This window comes from Callospermophilus lateralis, unplaced genomic scaffold (assembly GCF_048772815.1).
Source record: "Callospermophilus lateralis isolate mCalLat2 unplaced genomic scaffold, mCalLat2.hap1 Scaffold_260, whole genome shotgun sequence".
Lineage (NCBI taxonomy): Eukaryota > Metazoa > Chordata > Mammalia > Rodentia > Sciuridae > Callospermophilus > Callospermophilus lateralis.
Window position 1 is genome coordinate 140,061 of NW_027513384.1, and position 15,803 is coordinate 155,863.

At 31.8% G+C, this 15,803-nt stretch overlaps 1 pseudogene; it reads left to right on the plus strand.

Moving 5' to 3' along the window:
* The first annotated feature begins 303 nt into the window (after window positions 1–303).
* The window catches only part of LOC143387339 (cadherin-12-like), an 80,177-nt pseudogene continuing 64,677 nt past the window's right edge, over window positions 304–15,803 (plus strand).

Consider the following 15,803-nt stretch of genomic DNA (forward strand, 5'->3'; position numbering starts at 1 on the left):
GACACATTTGTATAAATAAAATTTAACCTAATGTTCTTAGTTATATTTTAGAACTAATATGGTAGTTTTTAATAATTCCTCACTGCTGCTCTATATCTCATTGTAGGGTTGTTTCCAAAATTAAATTATATCTTAAGTATTGAGCATTTAAGGTGTTTTTAAATAACACATGTTTTCTCACGGCCATAACTTTGCTAGTGAATCTACATAGAATCATTTTATTGTGGTTGCAATCTATTTTATTATGGAAAGTACAGGATTTGTGATGTTTGTATTCTGTTACTATTTCCCCCTCAAGGTATTATTAGAACAGCTTTGCCAAACATGGGTAGAGAAGTCAAAGAACAATACCAAGTTCTCATTCAAGCCAAAGATATGGGAGGACAACTAGGAGGACTGGCTGGAACAACAGTAGTCAACATCACCCTCAGTGACGTCAACGACAATCCAATTCGCTTCCCCAAAAGTATGTAATTTACCCTAACTCAAAATTTGCAGAGCCATATGAAATTATTGAATTACAATGTTATATAATGCATTAGCAATTAAAATCATTTCCCAGACATTTTTTTGGTTTCAGGGAGCATAAGTCAGCAGACAAAAATTGCATGACATCAGAATTCATAATTTCAATGTATTTCACATCCCATATTATTTTAATAGAAAATAGAGTTAATAATTGAACAATCAGACTTATTAAATCAATGTTAACTAAAACAAAATATTTATAGTTATTTGGGTGGGATCTTACCCTGATACATTATTAACTTAAGACGTAACACAAATATACATAATCTGATATAAGGCATCATATTTATAATACATGTACCATCAGATTTTTTATTATATATTTAACATAATAATTCTGTGACTCCATTTTTGTAAATATACACATGGAACTATATTCATATACTTTTGTGAATAGGATGATATTGATGATATTTTATTATTTTAGTTCTGACTAGGTATTTCATTTTAGTTTTGCAATAGGTGAAAATTGCTACAGTTTCTTTTGATAATAGAATGGTTCACACCTGTATCCTCTCTATAACTCTGTGTTTCCCTTTGAAAATGAGTATTTCTCACTTGTATTTCATCTAGTTTTCTGTTACAGTATTACATTTAACACCAATCAGAACCTATTCACTTCCCAGTGCATTTTGGGGAATTATTTCTCTGTTCCTCAGAGTTAGAATATTGATGCTGAATGGTTTTAGTCGTAGTTTTATAAGAAATTTGATTAAGTCACCAGGTAGTTTTTTGTCTAGAGAGTTTAAAAACCAAAATGATTTTTTCTTTTTCCACTTCAGAAGGACAATTAGGGAGTTCATCTACTAAAATCTGTAGCACTAAGAATATTTAAATAATTGTATGTTTTATTGCTTTGGCTACATGTTTTCATATTTGAATGCTTTGTCACTTTTTTCTATATAGTTTCAACCTATATTTTCTTCATTGGTATATATTTTTATTTAGTAATCAGAAAGTCTAATTGCCAAATGTTTGGAATGGCATTTAGAAATCATTATACTTTAATGCATATGTTGATTAGTCAATCGAACCATTCTACCAGGACACATATTAAAAAATGCCATGTGATTCATGCTAAACATACATAGTTTCTGTCAATTTAAAAAATTTATGAATATGTTTCAAAGATAACACCAAACTTTAGAACATGGAAAGTATATAACAAAGTTTACTAGATAACGTTATGAGCAATAACACAAAATTCCTTAAAGCAATATTTTTTCTTACTTTTTTATTGAGGGAAACAGAAAAAACATTAAAAGGAGAAACAAATAATTAATTTGATTACCTATCATATGATCTCATTAAAGAATATGGTTCAAATTCTAAAAGCTATTCATGTTTTTCTTTTTTTTTTCTGTAGTTCTTTCTTATTCCTTTCTTTCTGTTTTATTTATTTTTTTAATTTTTTTTATGTCTGCTTTAAATTCGGCAAGCTGTGATAGATTATTGAGCAGTATGGATTGAGAGATTATTCTGTTTGCATGTTAAATGTGGGATATTAAACATGGGTTCAGATTCAGGTTTTGTGTATATAAAGCCTGTGGAATCTATAGTGTAGCAAATATGTTCTGGGAAATGTGATATTCTTATTTATATGGGTGATAGTGGTGTTTCCAGGTCAGAAATTCAAAACCACTACCATTGGAAAGATGTCCTATTAGTGGGTATGTGTCAGGGTTTTAGCCCCTGGTTTCCTCCTGACCTGCGGGAGACATGGGGAAAGCATGCCCTGACCAGGATGAGCCAAGAAAAGCAAAGGTTGACTGGCCTTCGGCACCCAGGCGCCCACACCCTGCCCTCCCTCGCTGAAAGACAATCAGACACGCTAGGGAGACCTTCAAAGCAGGATCTTGTTTATTGAGGAAGTACACACAGCTAATATAATGCTCAGGAGCCAATCAGAATAAAGGTCAGAGGGGTGGGGTGAGTTCACTTGTACACCCTTCCCATGTTCTGTAAGGGAAGGCATGAGCTGTCCACGAGGGTGGAAGAGTACTGGACCTATCCTGGAGGTGGTCTGTTTTTTCTGTCACCACCACACTACCTACTGGCTGATTGCCAGGCGCCATCCCAGCCACATGTGCCGCCCCAAGACCGGGAAGCAGGCAGCAAGTCATGTCCTACAGGTATGGGTGAAGAGTATTTTGTAGAAGTTTGGGCAGGGATAATAGACCTGGAAAATACACAATGAAAGTCTTGATTCAAGAGAAGCTACATATAGTTAGGAGACACAAATTCCTGCTTAGATCCCACTGAAACAGAAAGATAACTTTAGATCGTATGTAGGGGGTAAAAGAATATGGATAGGTCCATAGGCTTGTTGGGTATTTATTCAAGTTTCAATTTGTGTTTTTAAGGGTGATTAAACAAGAAAGTATGTGAGAGAAGAGAGCATTGAAACTGTTAGAGCATTTATAAGCTATTCCATGAACTTTATGATTACTGTCTTATCTTCTTTTTTACAATAACATTATTAGATTAATATTTATCACTTTGCCTATAAAGAAGATGGACCCTTAGAGAGATAAATACTCAGTTATCAACAATGAATTGAAGTTACAAGTTTTTTAACTCTGAAGTTCACAATTCTTCTAATTTAACATGATATTAAAAATAAAAACTATGGTTTTCTTTATATGCCACTCTAAAACAATATTATTTTAAATGCACCTCTAAAACAATCATAACATATATTAAACTGCCTATACTCATAAAGAGAAAAATGAGAGGGCAATAGAAAATTACTTAGTAGATCACTGTGATCAAATTATTTTATGATTGTATTACATGCACATTTGAACCACTGTCTAGCATTATAATAAGTGGGAGATATTGTTGAATTATTTGAAGGAAGAAGGTTTTCATGTTTTGCATGAATAAAAAATTAGTCAAACTGCCTGAAGTTTTACATGTCTTTGTGTCAAAACTTTTTTAGTGTAACATCATTTTGAATTACATTCGTCAGAGGAAAAGACAGAATACATTTATACACAGTAAAACCATTTCTTTCGAGGCCAGTGCTCATTTAGCAGAAACATTTCTCATATGGAGCAATTAAACAGCAAATGTGACATAAAATTATGAACTGAAATGATATCTATTTGAATGTTAATGTCAAGAAAACATGTATTTCCTACATAAATAACTTAAAGGAGAATTCCCCAGACTAGCTATATTTGCTCATGACTCTTAAACAGTTATGATAAAAAATCTTGCTTCAGATGAATTTGAAATACTTTTTCCATTGCTTAAACATGCACAACATAATTTCTTAGAATTTACTTATCACAGTGCTTTATGGCAATGTGTATTCATATGCATGTATGACTTATTAAGCCCCCATTTGCATCCATTTTCTTCTATAAAAGGAGATGGGAAACCATAAATGGCAAATGTATTTCTATAAAACTTTTGAAAATAGTTTATCATTTTACTGTTGATTTAAAATTTATTGCCCCATGATTTTATAACTTTTCTCAGTCTGATAATGATGATGATGACTATGGTATTGACTAATAAATTACTATGTTTTACACAACATAGAAATTGTTGTGTGACAATGATTTGGATGTTCCTTCTCACTTAACTCTTATAATGACTCAGTTTCAAAAATAAAATTGCAATGCTATTTTGTTTAAAAAGTAAAAGAGATTCATCCAGGAACTTCATTTTTAAATTAACTCTCTCTCTAGAGTGGAAATTTATTTTTGATGCCTATGTTTACCCAAAAAGTTCCTCCAAGTAACCCAGAAAAGTGTCCACAAATGAAACCAACAATACTGGATCAGAAGTGGAAATAACCTGATACCTACAAAAAGAACTCTATCTAAAATCATATGAAGAGAAAGTATTTTCTTTAAAAAATGTTTTGCGTGAGAGTTATATGGCTCCTATCTATTACAATCAGGGATATCTCTAGAGGATCTTTATTTGTAAGTAAGCTACAAAAATATTAATGATTTCTATTACATGAATTTGAAGTGGCTAAACCATCTAACAAGCTGATCTAAAGTATATATTATGAAATCAAATTACTTAAGTAATGGGGTCGATTCAAGAGTATAAACATATATGCACATAGATATTTATGTGGTTATATATACACAAACATACACACAGTCTCAGAATAGGTGTTATATGTGTTAAAATAGAATATCTCCTGGCCTTTGAGTTCAGAGAAGGCCTTGTACTACTCATCTGGATATGGTGAGGATCACTCAGTTCCTTTCACAAGCTTCCTTGTTACTCCCAAGTGCATTTTTTACACCTCACTTCCTATCTTGCCTGGAAATTCTGGCTAAGGGCAGGCGACCTGTTTATTCTCCAAACACAAAAAAATAAACAAACAAAACCTAATAACACTCCCATAATATGGCTAATCAAAGCCTTTGAGCCTGGTGTAAGTTGGATACAAATGTTACAAAGTTGTAATATGTATACACTATGTATTTATGTTACATTATTGCAGAAGGGCAATAATGTAACATAAATTACATTAAGGGCAATAATGTAACATAAAACAAAATGCCATGTATTGCTTTTTAGATAAAAGAGCTTTGATATGTGATAAGGACTGAAGTATACAGTAGTGTAGAGAAAGCCCACAGAAACAGTAAGTGAAGCAGAGCCTGGAGATATCTCAATAACAGAGTGGAAAGGACACGGGGATCTTCTGGACTCAAAAAGGAAGTTAAGTAAGAGGAAGACCAATGAAGAAATGACTTCAGCAAGAAGATGGCTTTTGTGTTAATATGATGAGCTTGATGGAGGGGAGAAAGCAAAAGGCCATTGAAAAAGGCTTTAAAATCCTTAAAAATTGTTTTCAAAATCGAAGCCACAAAGAAATATTTCTAAGATATATAAGCAAAGAAGTGATACATGAACTCTCACACAAAGAGAAAAAATAACTGAATTAAAGAAATCATGTTCTGTTTATCATTCGAGTATGAAAAATCTTGAAAAGAAAATGAAGTTATGAGAAGATCAAAAAAAGCAGATCAAGTCTTTAATACTTAAATTTCTGACATTAGTGACAGTCTTTAACCATAGTTGTGAAAGAATCCTAAAGCTACCTTTAACTCCATATGGTTCACATTTCTGTACTTCATTTTTGCTTTATTATTGGTCTTAGGAGCTATATAGAGAAAGAAACTGGATTTTGAAACTGTTTTGTTAATAAGAGCAACACAGAACCAAGTGTAATAGTAAAAACCTTGGAAACAAAATTCTGATATGTAAGAAATATATCTTATTAACAAATATTTGATGTAATAAAATATATCATTCAATAGAAAAATAATTAAAACTGCAGTTTTATTGAAGTAATGAATTGAAGTAATTGAATAATGTAAAAATAATATAATTTTTTATTTGAACCTGCATAAAGAGAATAAATTTTTAAATTTCTTCCCTCAAGCACCAAGTATAGATTTTTTAAGTAACTGACAATCACACAACTTGGAATAAAAACAGTGATAAACTTATGAACACAATATATATAAATGTACTGGATGGGAATCCACATCATTACAGAACAATGGAAATGTTGGAAGAAATGATATCTACATTGATTACTGAAATAATATTATTATAATAGTGTTAGTGGAAAACCAAAGCTATACTGAAATACTTACAGCACTGCAAAACATGACATCCTATTTAAAGGTTTGTATATATAGAACTATGAAAAAGTAGAAGTGAAAAGACAGAAAGGGAAGGAAGGAAAGAAGGAAGAAGAAAGAGAAGGGGGAGAGAGAAAAAAAATCAAAGATAGCATTGAAACCAATCCTGAAAAAATAAATGATAGTCAGATATTTATACATGAAGAGATTTGTAGTGATAGCTAGTGAAACATTAAGGCACGGGCAACTAAACAGGGAAAGTCCAACAGTCAAATACAGGCAATAGAAAAAAAGAAAAGCCAGTGCATTTGCACATGATTCATGATGGTATGATGGCCATTAAGAAATCAAATTAAGAGACAGCTAGTTGGACTGTCAGTTAACGAATTGGTTTTGGCTAAAAGAAACTAAACTCTGACATGAGAGAGAATATTACAAAACTTCATCTCTTCCAGATTACCTTATTAAAGTCTCAAAAGGAAATTCATGAGTAACCAATCCTTTGAATAAATAGATGAGGTCAGCTGAATTTGAAAGTCTAAATATTTATTTGTTTTAAGTATATCTATATCTATCTATATCTATATTGATCTTTATTTTTATTTGTTTTTATGTGGTGCTGAGGATCAAACCCAATGCCTCACAGGTTCAAGGCAAGTGCTCTACTACTGAGCCACAATCCCAGTCTTGAAAGTCTAAATATTTATTAAAATTTTGTTAGTTTACTTTTTTTTGGTACCAGGAATTGAACCCAATGGCAAATAACCACTGAGCTACATCCTTGGCCATTTTTATTTATTTATTTTTATATTGAGACAGAGTCTTGCTAAATTTCTTAGGGCCTCCTAAATTTGCTGAGCATGACTTTGAACTTGTGATGCTCCTACCTCAGCTTCCTGAACTGCTGGGATTACAGGCATCTGCCACCATGCCCAGATAGGCTCTTAGTTTAAAGGTGCTCAATTTTTTTCTAAATCATAAGAAAATTTGTATTATTTTTGTGGAATATTTTGATAAGGTTATTTGACAATTTATGTTAGAATTCTTAATGTGCTATATCTTATTTGATTAATCAGAAATTATAGGGATAAAGTCAACTGAAAGAACTGTTTACATATTTAAAAAAGGATTTAAGGGAATATTAAATGCACTCTGTTAAGATGAATGAACAATGGAAAGTTATTGATGCACTTGAAAGGATGTGAACTCTTGCCAAGATCTACATCATGTTTATTACCATGTAACAGGAATAGTGAGTATATAATTCATATGTATTGAATATATATATATATATATATATATATATATATATATATATATATATATTATAGAATGTGAAAGAGATTTTTATTCTGATAATAATTAAGTAATATAAATGGGCTGTTGAAATTCCAATGCAATTTTTTGAAAAAAATATAAAGGACAATTAGATTTGTAGGGAAATATAGATATGTTTATTGAAACTGTAGTTACTATAACTGCAGTATTAGATGTAAAACTTATACTTGCATAGAGGTACTTTGTAAAAAGGAAAGGAGAATCAGAAGTCCAGAAAAAAATGTAGTCAGTTTTCCTTTTTTTTTTTTTTTTTGCACTACAGGCATAGAAAGAGTGTAGAAATAAATTAATTTTATCTTTAAAGCCTCATCCCCTTTTGAATATTTTTAAATCTCCTGATAATCTTTTTCTCCATATTTTCACTGACTGTGCTCTTTAAACTTTGAAAATAGAAACCCTCCTGTTTATGCCTAACCCACTAAGTCACACATTATTGAAATGTACATGCTTCAATATGGCTGAAAGTATTAATTTTGAGTTATTTGTATTTTAAAAGCTTGCTTACTAACAAAATATTGCCTCAGTTTAATTGATTTCAGGTAGTAAAATGAGACCAAGTGGACAAACCAAATAAAGTAATCATTCTGTGGGTCAGAGATGCCACTTGACTGGTCCTTCTCATAACCTAGAACACCTGAAACAGGTGTTAAACAGATTATCTGAGCTTATAGGGCACATCTCCCAGGACTGTGTTCAATGATGACACATAGTTGACTTGAAATTGTCTGTGGTGGGAGTTCTTATGCCATAGAAGTTGACAAACACTAAAACTCAGGGGTTATACCTGCATTCCCTCCCTACTCAATATGTATGTTCACAGTCATACCCTACCAGGGTATGAATGGGAATTATGATAACAGTATAGACATCATAGTTCTAATGTGATGATAAAAATATTTATTGATGGGAAAGATTTTAGATACATGCTACAAAATGTAAAGCAGTTTAGAAATGATTCCTAAAAATATTTATTCTTCTTAAAGGGTAATATGTATTTTAAAATGTCTTTCTTTCCTTCATATTTATGTCCATTGACTTTCTAAAAGCTTTATACATTTATTCCATGTTATTTCTGTGTCAGAAAATAATGTACTCACTCCCTGTGAGTGATAGACATGACCCTGTCTCTTCTTGCAGAAGAGCATGAGGAAGACATTGCAGGTACCTCAGAGAGAAGTACTACGGGAGACTCAGTTAGCACACAATTACAGTAATACAGAGAAGAAATATGTGTGAGATCTCTGTTAGCAAAGACTATGGTAGTTGTGAAAATGATAATATGTGTATAGATTTCAACAATTTTATTGGATCAAAAATGGTAGTATTTATTTTCTATCAATGGAGGATTTTAATTTATGGAACAGGAGAAATACTACTTGCTGAGACATTGCATATTAGATATCTTTTGGGGGACATGGCAATCCTATAAGCTCTATGTGGAATGCAACAAGATCGATGCCTTGAAGTTTTGGAACATCATAATGTTTTGCCAAGTATAAAACTCAGAAGTTGTATATAGAGAAATTTAAAATATAAAAAAAAGTTAGTGTGAATAGAGTAAATGAAGTCAAGAGGATAGATGAAATTAACTAGAAGAGAAAAATCAAAGGGGCGGCTGGAGACAATGGCTCTTGACCATGATTGTCAATAGAACCAGAAGGAATGTAAAAAATCCTGTTATTCAGGTCTAAACACAGAACCACTAAAGTAACCCCTCTTTGGGTTATTCTTGGGCTGCAGCATTGTATCCAAATCTTTCCATATGATGCTAACATGCAGCAGGAATTTTATCTGATCTTGAGGACATAACAAAGGGCATTGGGGAGGGGACAGCTGTGAAGTGGAAGAAACCAGAACTCTATATAGAGAATGTAAGAGATGTTAGAAGTGTGCTTCAAAAAAGAGGGAATGTTGAAGAGGGTTGAATGATGCCCAAAAATTGTTAAGAATTTAGTGACAAAGAAATAAAACTGGCAATATCAGAGGAAATCTTTAACAGAATAGTGGCTTCAAAAACCAGCCTAAGTCTACATGTGGCTTGCTTGTTAGGTAGAAATAGGTCACAGTGACAATAAAGGAGAAATTTTGTTAAAAAGGGGACAATAACTAAAAAAGTGCCTGGAGTCAGTTTGGAGCAAAAGAAAAACTTTGTGAAATAATCAAATATGAACACTGTCTATTCTTGGGAATATCTCAGTTAAGAAGAATATTGATTGTGAAAACAGACTGTGTGATAAATTGTACCAGTATTTGCATATTGCTGGAGTTCAATAGTAAGAAGGGAAGATGAAGGATATCTCAATTGAAATTGGCTAAAAAGCGGGAGGGGGATGCTTACAGATGTAATAAAAGTTTATTATTGAAATTTTTACCATGATGCTAAAATTCAGTGAATATCATCTAGACAAGTATTGTCCAAAGTCAAATGTAGAATTTAAAATGAAAATGTCAGGATGCATTTAAGACTGTTGAGTCATTAGTCAGAACAAGATATTTTGTGTGTTTTTTTTTAAAAAAAAAACACTTTTTATAGAGTATGGGGAATAATAGAAAAAGTTTATGCTGAGGTATTCTTTGAGAGAGTGATGAAGAGTTCCCATATAATCAAAGTAAGTAGTGTGGTTGCTCTTTTCCTAACCTCAGGTATGTAGAGAAGAGCCTCCTCAGCAACCAGGGCAGATCACAATGGCTGCTGTTATTTTCCCAGACAGGGAGCAAATCCTTGGGATAGTGTTTTCCATATGTTTAAGAATGTTGAAGTACCCAAGGAAAGCTGTTTGTAAAAATAATTACATGATAACCAAAGGAAGGGTAAAGATGTAGCTGCAGAAGGGAAAAATACCCAAGAGTCATTTTAAGTCCTACAAAGGAGATTTTCCTCATATTGAGAATCTGTGTGTGGAGTGCATCACTGAGGGATCTGGAGGGTGAGGCAGTGTTCTATCAAAGTAGAGGCAATTCCTTGCTCTTGGGGGTTGCAGGATGAGATGCTTCCAAGATTCTTCACTCACTGCCACTCAGATAAATCAGACCTGGAGAAGCAAAACTATACCTTAAAACAAGGACATACCAAACCCCTAGCTTTGCTGTGTCCTACAGTTGGGGAGTAATATCTTGGAGAATTAATAGGGAACAAAAAACTGACCACCATATTGTAGTTACTGCTGCAGATGATGTTCTGGCTCAACATTGTTTTCATCCAAGGAAAGACATTCACTGAGGAAATGGAGAGGGGAAGAAGGAGAAAAATGAACATGCTGTACCTATTCCAATAACAGGAATATTAGTGAGGGATTGTTTGCAGGTTTGGGAAAGTGAAAAATCTACATAACACCATTCTAATTTTATTCTGTGAAATACAGTTCACAGTCGTTACCTGGGAAAAGAATTAGTGAAGTTAGTAAAGCTGAGTTTGTGGAGAGTGGATTGGTTTAAAATAGAAATGAAAAGAGAATGGTAGTTACTTTAGCATCTGCATACTTTGCAAGCAATGAGGAAGGTGAATTCTAGGTTAATGATCATAATTTAAACCAATATCTAGCTGTCTTTCTTGTTTTTTCTTAGTCATACATCTCTCCTCTTTAGAAGATTAATTATGACTATTAAGGGTTGTCTTTTGTCAGATATAGTAATAAAAGAATGTCAGAAACCAGGCATGGTGGCTTATCCTGTAATGCCAGCAGCTTGGGAAGCTGAGGCAGGGGAATCACAAGTTCAAATCCAGCCTCAGCAATTTAGCAAGACCCTGAGCAACTCAGCAAGACCCTGTCTCTAAATGAAATATTATAAAGGGCTGGGGATGTGGCTTAATGTTTAAGCATCCCTGAATTCAATCCCTTGTACAAAAAAGGTGGGGGGCATTGGGAATATATATAGGCCACACATTAATAGTTTATTGAAATGATAAATCAAACTTTTCAAGTGCATATGGAAAGGACAGGAACAAGATGAGAATTTATACAGATTAATATACCAGTGGTCCTTCTGATATTGGAGTTGATAGATCACAGTGGGAGTAGCTGAACAAAGAAAATTTTAAGTCAGGAAATTCTTAGCCTATTAGCTTTTTCATGTGGTTGTTTCTGTGGATTGATTCTATGGATTGATGGTTCTGTGGATTGTTTCCTATTAGATGACCTCACAGACCCAATATCAAGTTGGCTCAGTTCACACTCTCAGTCTAAATATCATACATGGAATAGAATTATAAACATTGCTTCAGACCTTCGAAGTTGCCATGCTATATTAATATTTGTGATTTTTCAATTAAATTCTTCAATGACATTAAATTGTTAACACTCCTAGATATGTTTAAACTCATTTGAACATTACACAATATATACATATTTTTAAAAGTAAGATGGGGAACCTCATAAATATGTATAAATTTATGCTCTTATGTAATCATTCAAAAGAAAATTATTGAATTCTGAAATAGACAAAACTATAAAAAATCTGTTTATCCATTTTTATATTGTCTTCATCATCCTGTGGACAAAGCTACTAGAAGCTGCAGTTGGACCTAATCTTTTACCTGAATTACAGGCATGCTAAGTAATTAACTTACTATATAAATATGATTTACATCTGGCCCTATATTTTTGCATTGTTTTATTTGCATAGAACCAGAAGTTTTAGATGGATGAGTTCTTATTACTCTTAGAAAAGATTTATTGCTATCATTACATAGAATTTATAAAACTTAATCCATTAATTTTAGATATATACTTAACAATTCATGTACATGCTTGTACAATTTAGAAGGGACATTTATAACCTTTGTAAACGTTCTTTTCTCTTTTAGTTGTTGAGAACTGAGATTGTATTAGATATAAACATTTCTAAATTGCACTAGATTTTACAAACATTTTGTTTTCCTTTCCTCTTCTGAGTTCTTTGAATTTCCTTTGTTTTTTTTTTCTACTATTGTATTTTAAAAGGGAAATAATTTAACTAAAATAGTAAAGTTGTTGGTGCCCAATCCTTGACATTTTAAAACGTGTTCAACCTGCACTTTTACTAAGTCAATCATTGCTAGAAAATGCTTCTCTTTCAATTGATACAAGTTTTTCAATGGCTTTAGGTAATGATAAATTTGTGAACAATTTAAGATGAAAAATTTCAAAACTTTTTTAGAAAACTTATATCAGTAGAGTAGAATAAACACTAGTTCTCTTCAAATTTATTGTCACTAGTCTCATAGACATTCTGAGAGTGAGTAGGGATAGATTTGTCATTCCTGAGGTTCTATTTACAGATGTTTAATGTGTTTGGTTTAAGCCCAGATTGAAGTCAATTTTGTCATCAGAAAGGTCTTTTCTTGTGGACTTTTTTTTTTAATTAAAAAACTGCTTTAGCATTTTGAAGACAGAGGACCTAAAATATTACTAAACTATCAAAATATTTTGTTATTCCTGAATTCTCCAATTTTCAGAACAAGAAAATAAATATTTTAGTAAAATTTAAAATAATTTTTCAGCATTCTCTTTTTTTCATTCTCACACATTTGTACGCAGCTTTCTCTTTCTTATTGTTATTCATATAGAAAAAATATTATAATGCATATTCATGGGGACATTATCAATAAAAATATTATTTAAAATTTAATTAGTAGTAATGGATAATATAAATTATGTTATTATACACACACACACACACACACACACATATATATATATATATATAAAACTAAATTTTATTTACTATTGTACCAGTGAATTTTTGAAAATAAATCTACAAGATGAATCAAAATTATTATTACACCAATCTTAAAAATAAAAGAATCACTAAATATTTTGCCCAAGGTCACAGAGATATAGGTAAAGTTTCTATAAAGTTATTATTATTTTTTTAACTTACAACGATGTTGGTTGCTTTCTCTTGGTATGTTCTTTACATACTACATTATTTGTCTATTATTACATTTGCTTAAGAAATCAAATCATATGCAATTAGGTGAAATTAGATGGCATTTCAAGGAAAAAGCATACAGGATCATTATTTAAACAATTCTATGTCTAAATCTAATTATGTAATCTACAGTTAGGTGATTGTGTATGTATATGCATATACACATTCTGAATATTAAATGTAAACTTTTTAAAAAAATTGTATAATTATTTAGGTGGGCTCAAGGATACAATTTTGAGTTCTTAAAATGTTTAATAATTCATATCAATTTATTCTTAAACATTTCATATTTCTAGCATTCTAGTGCCGCAGTCCGGTTGCACCAAACTAACGGGGGGGGGGGGTGACGAGCAACTTGTGTACATTGATACAGCAGGAGTGGGAGCCATTTATTGTAGGACAGGAGGGGTATATATAATATATACATTCCACACAGCTTATCTTAATTAACGTAAACTAGATACAAGAGTCAACCAATAAGGAATCTCCACACTTAATGGCTCTCTGACATTACTTCACAAACCACTCCCTCTGGCAAAATGCCAGGCGCCAACTTGACTTGTTTACAGACCCTAACATTCTAGTATTTAAATTTTTTAATTTGTTCTTTCTAGGTATACATGACAGTAAAATATATTTTGACATATTATACATACATGGAGTATAACTTCCCATTTTTTTCGTTTACAATGTGGAGTTATAGTGGTTGTATATTCATATAAAAACATAGGAAAATTATGTCCAAATTATTCTGTGGTCTTTCCTATTCCCATCTCTCCCTTCCCTTCATTCTCATTTATCTAATCCAATGAACTTCTAGTATTTTTAAGCTCCAATTATTACCTGTCATATACAAATGATCTTTATAAATAGTTGAATGTTGAGCTCTTACACAATTTTTTTGTCATCTGAAGACTTATTGCTTTAAATATAAAATGTATTTCAAAAGTAAATTTGTAAAAATTTATTTCATCGTTTTAAAAAAATTTTCACATTGCTGAAAGTTTTCAAGATATTTATAATTTGTTCATTCATTTAATATATTTGGTTATATCATATTTTCTCAGTAAATTAAAACATTATTTATATTCTTTTAAGTAAATATATCTCTCTTGATAGTTTCATTAATGCTTCTGAATTTTCTAAAAGGGAAAAATTGAAGGAAACTATATAAATTTGATCACTAAAATTCCACCTTAGATCATTACATGCAATATTTCTTCTTTCCCAAGGGATTTTGGGAAAGCATCATTTGTGCATTCTATGAATATGTAAATATATTTTTTACTGTGGGTACCATCTCTTGTCATCTGTTTTATTTCTTAATCTGTGTTGTATAGGTAGTGCCATTAAGATGTTTCATATGCATCAAAAGTAGGACACCCAGAAAATGATGGCAGTGTAATTTCATAGTACATCATAAACAATTCAACTTTTGCACAGCTGAAGATTACTTCAGAGTTCTGAATTAATCTGAATGACCCCAGCTTTAATGCTGTTGAGATTCTAGAAATGATAAAATGTCAAGTCATTGAAAATAAACCGACAGAACCTAAACAATCTGACGTGACTAATGCACAGTTTCTCTGGCTTTTTCCATACTCTGTAGCTTCTATTACCAGCTGCAGTATTTTACAGAGCAATGCTTGTCTTAATGAACATGCACATCTTTCACCTTATTGAAATATATGTCTGTTATGTAAAGAACAGAAAATCTACTGTTCTGTGTATTTGAGTTTTACATGCACTAAAACCTCGATGCACAGAAGAAATGTAAGTGATAAATAATTTCTTTATTACGTCTTAATTTTAAGGGATACAGATTAGTCAAATGCTGTTACATCAACCATATATGGACAATGCCACTCTGAATTTACCACAAGTTTTCCAAAGCCATTAAATATTAATGAAATTTGTGAGAATGCTCTGAGATGACAACTCTCAAAAAGAACTGCTTAGATAACTTATAACTTATATTGACAGAGTACTACAAAGTATAGCTATCTTCACATTTATTGTTAATGGACTCATAAAGTGTTCTTTTTTAAAGCATAAAATTCACATCTCAGCATAGTGTCTTCAAGGGGGGTTATTTCATCTCTAGTCTGCATTATTTGGTACCCTTCAAAGTTTAAAGTGCTTTTTCTCACAATAGAGGGTCTCAGTTTTGGCTAGACTTTCCATACTCACTAACCATTATCCAGTAGACATGACTCTAGTCTTTATTATTTTTCTCAATATACAATTTATTTATTTTTGCTTCTATACTTTTCAAATAAAAAGCTACCTTATGAAATCTAATACGCAACTTGAAGCTGCTCTAACTGAATATATTGGAAAGTGTCTGCAGAAATACCCTATGCTCTTTATATCCTCCTATTTCCCTAAAGATATCATCCA